The sequence below is a fragment of the Diabrotica virgifera genome, chromosome 4, assembly GCF_917563875.1.
Source record: "Diabrotica virgifera virgifera chromosome 4, PGI_DIABVI_V3a".
In the NCBI taxonomy this organism is placed as follows: domain Eukaryota; kingdom Metazoa; phylum Arthropoda; class Insecta; order Coleoptera; family Chrysomelidae; genus Diabrotica; species Diabrotica virgifera.
Genome location: NC_065446.1, coordinates 137,974,189 through 137,982,669, shown reverse-complemented (window position 1 = coordinate 137,982,669; position 8,481 = coordinate 137,974,189).

The window sequence follows — 8,481 nt, the reverse complement described above, 5'->3', positions numbered from 1 at the left end:
GGAGCACCGTGTATTGTAGTATTATAATAAAATGATATTTTATGGTACTTTTTTATTTCTTAAGCATTCCCTATACGTAAGTGCTTTAATTTGTGAGTTATTCGTGATTCTTTAAGCCAAACATTAGATAATTGCAACATAAATTACGTGAAATTTTATTAGGTGGCCGTGAAAATATCCAATCAAAAATAATTTTTTGAAAAAAAATACATGTTAATCTAGACTGATCCTTAATTTATTAGTATTGAATAAGATATCCAAATACCTACTTAGTTAAGACTGTCGGTGCATAAATTATTAATAAAAACATATAATATTCTACCTAGTTGGCTATGACACTAAACTTGCTTAAACATTTAACATTCTAATATTTTTATAGTTCCAGTTGCCATTACTAATATGAACTTTTCGAACGAGGAACTGATGAACATCTCTTTTGTGAAAGGAGAGTATAACAAGAATGTGCTACTAGCAAAAATAATTTACCACCAGCAATTCCTTGATCGACGACAACCAAGAAAAGAAGCTATTGAAAGTTTACTAGAACAGTTTCAACGGACTGGATACTTAGATTACGAGGAATTTGATCGAACAAAAACTATTGTAAATGAATAAAATTAATTAAATGTAATGCTTACTGTCACTGAGGATCTGCATATTAGTATATGACCGTTATCATAAACTAAGTGTCTAGTCCAGCGATACTCAACCTTTTTTTTTCCCTGGGGGCCACATAACAGATATTGCCACAGCTTGCGGGCTGCAATCTATGTGAAGTAATATTACAATATTTTAACCCTCCTAGCGTTTTTCAGTGGTTTAAACAAAGTTAAGAAAATCTCGGTTACCTAACCACTGTTTTTCTTCTGTTGGAAGCAGTAACTGTACTTGCGCATGTGCAATTCGAGAAATAATGATCAATTTGACAGCAAAATAAAAAAACAGTTTCATAACCAAATTTATAAAAATGATTAATTCAATATCAAGTTCGGAATCTTTATTTAGTTCATAACGTCTACCTCGGTTTCATAACAGAATATACCATTACAATTATATTATTACTGGGACGATTTAGACTTTTTTGCCGTTTGTCAAAGACCACGGTGTTATCACTATTGGAACAGATTGACCAGGAAATAAGAAGTCTAACCAAAGAATACTCCATGGTCAAACTGTTAAATAATGATTTTACTGTATAGACAAATATATAATTATTATCTGTTTAAAATATTACTAGGAATCATGCATTAAATCCTGTTACTGTATGTGTAAACATAGGTACCTGTTACAGTTATAATATATTTAAATATATTTCCTTATAATTCCTTTCTAACGATAATAATTTATGCTTTCGATAACTATTATATATTATATAATAATTTCTTTATAATAATGAGGTATTTTAGAATACTTCCCGCGATATAAACAAAATAAAAATAACATAACCCAACTAATCTCTTCTGTCAGTCAATTTGACAACATTGACCCTGATGCATTCACTGCACCCATGCGCAAGCGTTAACCACAAAATTCGGAGTTAAACCATCTAACGAGGATCGGTTAAAATCTTGGTTAACTTAAACGTGTTTAAGCTCTAACCTAGTACTAAAAAACTGATTAACCATAAATATTTCGGTGACCGAAAAATAAATAGGTTAACCCAGCACTGAAAAACTGGCCCTATACTAAGAGCAGCTTTAATTGAGACATTAAAATTATTTTTACATATATCCAATGATTTGTGGGATGTGTAAACTACTACATCATCAGCATATTGAATAATTTTCATATAGTTTTATTTTACCTTTTATATACGCATCCTAAAAGTCTTGTTCAATATCTCTAATGACGCCCTGTTTATGAAGAATAAATTTTGGAATGTACAATACAAAGTTATTTTTAACAAAAATGTTTTCGTTTTTATGACTTATTAGAAAATTCGCTGATTTATAATCTTTTAACTTGATTCTAAGCCTATTCCGACCTATAGAATCAATACTAATAATTTTATTGTCTATTTGCGGGAAGTTAGAGAGAATTATATCTCCGATTTTAAGAGCATTTAATTTACCTTTGAATTCAGCTGTATTATTCTCAACATAAATATTATATGGGCCTAAATCAGTACTTACATACAAAAACTCCTCTATTTCCTTTGATATATTGTCGATTTTATCATTTTTTGACGACCTTTGATTAATTAATAAATTATTATCAGTACTTACCAGATTATTTTCATTGGAAATGTTATTTTTATTATAGGTTGTCACATACCCGACTGGAATGAAACACACGAAAACGATGGAATGACAACGTACTGAAGGCACATTGAAAAACAGGCATATCTACACAAAAAGAAAAGAACAAGAAAAATGTTCATTAAATCAGTTGATAATTTACTATAGTTATATCTAAATAACTGAAATCGTAGGAATAAAAATAAATAACTAAATACGTACTTTAAACAATACGTATAAAAAGTACGTATAAAAATACATATTTTTTTTTTGTTTTCTAGCCTTGGTTTAGAATCTTTAGCCACTACTGCAACGGCGTAACTAAGATGATCTTAACGGGGTTACAACTTCTGGGGGTCTCTGGGGGAGGGGGTATGGAACAGTAGTGGTATTAAGCGTATAGATCTCAAAGTGCATCCCAATGGAGGGGGTTATAACCCCCAAAACCCACCTGGTTACGCCACTTCACTACTGATATAGCTACGTATATCTCCGCTTCCGCTAAAAACGCGCGATCATCTGAAATGTAGCAGAAAAAACAATTATAATATACCTATAAAAGCGCCTGTTGACAACAGTCAGAAGTTAACGCAGCGTTTAAGGCGCGTTTCATTAAAACGCGCGTTAACATGTATATTAGAGGTGCACGTCATAGATTTATGGTATAAATGGTACAAATTAATGGCAAACAAAAACAAAGTTTTCCTCATATAGGGTGTTTCATTGGGAAACGGAAATACTTTAATTGTGAATAGAGGTCACCGAGGCGGTTGTAGGTATGCTACATTTTTTGCCCTACCGACTTTTATAACCGAGTTACAGGTTACAGGGTGTTTTATCGATTTTGTTAATTTCTTTCCTAAGCCATAACTTTAGAACCACTTTGTATATTTTTTTGATATTTGGTACACATGTGTTTCATCCAAAACCCAAACGACCAACATACTAATCACAAGAAAAATCCAGGTCAGGATTAACAAAAAATTTTAAAGTAATTGTGACCTTAAAACAACACCCTGTATATTGAAATTCTGAAAATATGTTTGCATATTTGAAAAGAGCACAAAAACTAAGTCTAATAGTCTGCTTCAATTTTTCGGCCAGACAATTTTATGACTTTAATTTTGAAATTATATTGAATTTTTTAAGAACTCTGTCCAATACCAAATATTTATAATGAATATCCGATATTGAACAGTATAATTATATCACCCAGTAGATGGCACGAAATAATTTGTTTTTATATTTACACATGTGGATCATTAATTTAGATACTAATTTCTCAATATTAAACAATATAATTTGGAAATGATACAAAAGTGCTGACGAATGTTAGCACATTCGTTAGATACACAAATCACGCGGTTCTCGTGTCAATGATGACCCAATTTCAGCTTCTATAAAACTATGATATCTCAGCTAAAAAAAGTGTCTTTAACTAAATCGCGTACAAGTCACATTCAGTACTCAACGTTCTCCCGGGGTAACTACCCTAGTGTCGGTGTTATAAATAAATTCTCTAACTGCTATTGGTGTTTCCATTATCTGAAGAGCCTCCTCCACTGAGTCTCGAATATTTGACATGGTCCTTATCGGGCAAAAGGAAACATCGAGGTAGTGTCGAGACTCGATAAACCTACGACTATAGTCCACGCCAAACAATGAAACAAACCCAGTAGCAGATAGACGACGCTAGGCCCGGGAGAACAGAAACTACAAACAGAGGATCAACAAAGCATCCAGAACAGAAACTATAAGCAGGGGAGCCGTAGAGTATCCGCAACAGAAACTACAAACAGAGGATCAGCAAAGCATCCAGAACAGAAACTATAAGCAGGGGAGCCGCAGAGCATCCGCAACAGAAACTACAAACAGATGATCAGCAAAGCATCCAGAACAGAAACTATAAGCAGGGGAGCAGCAGAGCATCCGCAACAGAAACTACATGCAGGGAATCAGCAACGCATCCAGAGCAGAAACCACAACCAGATTAGCGACTCAATGCTCAAGAAGAAAAAAAAAACCGTAAGTTTTTCAATAGATTACATTTTTCCAACATTGCACGCATCATATATCGTATCAAAATATAAAAGTCCACTCTGTACAATATTCTTCATGTAAATCTAAATTATTTTACTTATACATCAATTACTTATCTAATAATAGTGAACGGTGTTTATCTCTAAAAATAGTTATTACATATTTATCTTACTTCGAAATTTTGGTTAATAAATGCGTACACCTGCATAATTTTACTAAAACGTTGTAACTAAGAATTTTAATTTTTTTTATATTTTACGTGACTACAAAATACTGCAATTCATTCACCTAATTATTCAAACTGACCTGCATTAAACTGACGATTTAGTTACAAGGTCAAACAATACATATTTCTCTATTACGTAACCTCAAGGCTTCCGTAATTAGCGGTTCGTATTACAGGTATTTATATACAAGTTGAATCAGAATGATTGAAAATAAAAACATTTAATATCGTATAAAATTGTTTACTCCTGAATAAAAGTAGGTAAATTTAAGAATTGTTACGAACATGGAAATTGTATACGGAAAACAAGCAGAGGTCGGAGCGGAGATAGGGAAAATTGTATTGAATCTTAAAACGGATTCTGCTTCTCGAAAGAATCAGCAATATATTAAAGAGCATCAGGAAAGGTTGGAGGATTATTGGATAAAATTTTTAAACAACCACGAAAAATTACTAGAGGGGGTGCAACGAAAGACAAATACTTTAAAACAAAATACTACGATCAGGTATTTAAGACATATATTGGGGGTAAAACCCTGTTGGAAGAATATGGAAGAAATCTGAAAAGAGGAAAAGCACCAAAAGTAAGGGAGATACAAATAAGAAAACAAAAAATCGAGGAATTATTAAGGCAAGAAAATGAATAAGACTTGCAGGAGGATGAAGAACTGTAGTCAGAGTTCAGAGAACACATGGGAAAATTAAATACACTCATAATCGAAGCAACAGTAAACGAGGAGTTAGAATTTTTAGATAATGGAGAAGTAGAGAGAATAAATCAACTAAGGAGTAAAGTCAGGGAAACGTTAAAGAAATTGCGGCCAAGTATGCAACGGCCGGACAGCACACAGAGGAGAGATGGGGTGACATTACCCCAGGTGAAAATTCCTGTGTATGAAGGAAAATACTAGACTTGGAGAACTTTCCACGATCTGTTTACTAAAGTAATATATGAAAATGACCAATTATCGAACGCAGAAAAAATGCAGTACTTAAAAACTCAAGTAAGAGGGGAAGTCAACAGAATGATACAACACTTACACATATCCGAGGCCAACTACGAAGTGGCCTGGAAAATGTTAAAAGAAGGGTATAAAAACCCGAGGATGATATTGTTTAAACTAATAAACAGGATGCTACTGGCGCAGGAAGTAAAGGAAGCTTCTGTTAGAGCACTGAAATCGCTATTTGACACCTTCCTTGAGTGTCTGGAAGCCATCGCAGGACTAAGAATAGACACGGAAGCATGGAGCCCATTGATAGCCCGAATAAGCATAACAAAATGGGATAATGAAACAAGAAGACTATACGAAAACCACATCGGAGACAGTAGAAAGATACCGACGTACAAATCGACACAAACATTTATACAGCTAGTCCAGAAAGCCACTGCGCATCCGCTAGGGAAAATATTCTAATTCGTATTTTTTGCACAATCTTACTCAAAAAGGACTCCTTTTAACAAATTTGCATGTTGCCAGGACCAAAAGGTGGTCAAAAATTTTTTAACCGTTTTTTTTTTGTTTTTTTCCTAAAATTATTTTTTTTGCATGGAAAAAAGTTTTTTTAGGTTTTTTGGATTATTCCAAACAGAAAAGGTCTTTAGTGACTTTTCTCTAAAAATGATAGTTTTTGACATATAAGCGAATAAAAATTGAAAAATTGCGAAATCGGCCATTTTTAGTCCTCAAAAACTATGTGAAAAACTGAAAATTTGAATGTTGCAAAGGTAGGTAGATATTCTTTAAACATCGATTGATGAAATCCCTAAGAGTTTTTTGCAATACAATATTCAAAACTTCTTTGTTTTTTAATTGCTAATCAAGCGTGCGCGACACTATTTTCCACCGACAGTATGGTGCAAATGAAAGGAATAAATTCGTTATTTCGTAAACTGGCGACTTTAAGGAAAAATCCCGAAACAGGTCGATTTTTATTTTTAGGTTATGATATTGTGGCATATATGATATACTAGTGACGTCATCCATCTGGACGTGATGACGTAATCGATGATTTTTTTTTAATGAGAATAGGGGTCGTGTGCTAGCTTATTTGAAAAGTTCTTCAATTCTCTATTCAGTAATATAAATATTTACATAATTATTTATACAGGGTGTCCAAAAAAAATTTATTAAATTAAATTATTTGACAAAAAAGGAAGTAGAAGGACACCCTGTATAAATAATTATGTAAATGTTTACATTACTGAATAGAGAATTGAAGAACCTTTCAAATGAGCTACCACACGATCTCTATTCTCATTTAAAAAAATCATCGATTACGTCGTCACGCCCAGACGGATGACGCCCAGACGTCACTAGTATACCATATATGCGACAATATCATAACTTAAAAATAAAAAGCAACCTGTTTCGGGATTTTTCCTTAAAGTCGTCGGTTTACGAAATAACGAATTTATTCCTTTCATTTGCACCATACTGTCGGTGGAAAATAGTGTCGAGCACGCTTGATTAGCAATTAAAAAAAAATAGGAGTTTTGAATATTGTATTGCAAAAAACTCTTCGGAATTTCATCAATCGTTCAAAGAATATCTACGTACCTTGGCAACATTCAAATTTTCAGTTTTTCACATAGTTTTTGAGGGTTAAAAATGGCCGATTTCGCAATTTGTCAATTTTTATTCGCTTATATGTCAAAAACTATCATTTTTAGAGAAAAGTCACTAAAGACCTTTTCTGTTTGGAATGATCCAAAAAACCTAAAAAAACTTTTTTCTATGCTTAAAAAATAATTTTAGGAAAAAAACAAAAAAAAAACGTTTAAAAAATTTTTGACCACCTTTTGGTCCTGGCAACATGCAAATGTGTTAAAAGGAGTCCTTTTTGAGTAAGATTGTGCAAAAAACCTGAATTAGAATATTTTTCCTAGCGGATGCGCAGTGGCTTTCTGGACTAAGCGAAGATTCCAAACACTGGAGCTGCTGGAAGCAGAAAAGAGACAAGAGAAACAAGGAGGATAGAATTTCAGGAACTCAATACAAGAGAACGGAACAGAACAATAAGATAAAAAGGTTGGTGTGCGAATTGCCTAGCACATAATAAAGAAAAACAATGTCTTTCACAGTTGAGGTGCAGACAATGTGGCGGAGACCACCACACAATCTTGCATTATGAAAGAGGAAACACAGGCAAGAGAAGGAGCTCAAATGAAACGAAATGAGAACAAGCACAAGAAAGAAATGGAAGAGAAGCGAACAATAGGAGAAACGGGTACCAATTAGACAGGTACAGGGGAGGAAATAATTATTCAAACAACGCCAGAGAACAAAATAACGGAAGGCGAGAAAATACGCAAGAGAACAATAGGCAAAGGAACAACAACACACAACACAGAGGTCAGAACTCAGTTAACTGTGCAAGCCATAAGGAAGGTGAAGCACTACTAGCCACAGCAGTGGTACGCATAAGAGATGCGAAGGGAGATTCTCACATAATGAGAGCACTAATCGACCAAGGGTCACAATGCGCATTTATAACGGAACAAGCGGCGATGGTGCTAGGAACAAAAAGGAAGCCAATACAGGCGACCATATCTGAAATAGGCTCGTCAGGGGAATCGACAGCCAACTGGAGCATGAAACTTTTGCTCGGAACTCATTTCCAAAGTGATTTCGAAAAAAATAACAAGGGATTTACCGGATCAGGACATAATATTACAGGAATATAATGAGAAAAACGCACTACTGGCAGAACCAAGATACTACAAGGTAGGGAAAATAGATTTATTGCTAGGAGTGAAAGAATATATCTACATATTGACAGAAGGAATGAACCGAATAAGCAATGGTCTTCTAAGTCAAAACACCAAACTAGGATGGATAGTTTCGGGTATAGCACGAGAAAAGGAGGCTGCAAAAGCAGAAGTATGTTGTATGATATCCAGACAAGAAATGGACACACAAATAAAGAAATTCTGGGAATTGGAAGAAGTAAATCAGGAAACAAGTCTCTCAGTAG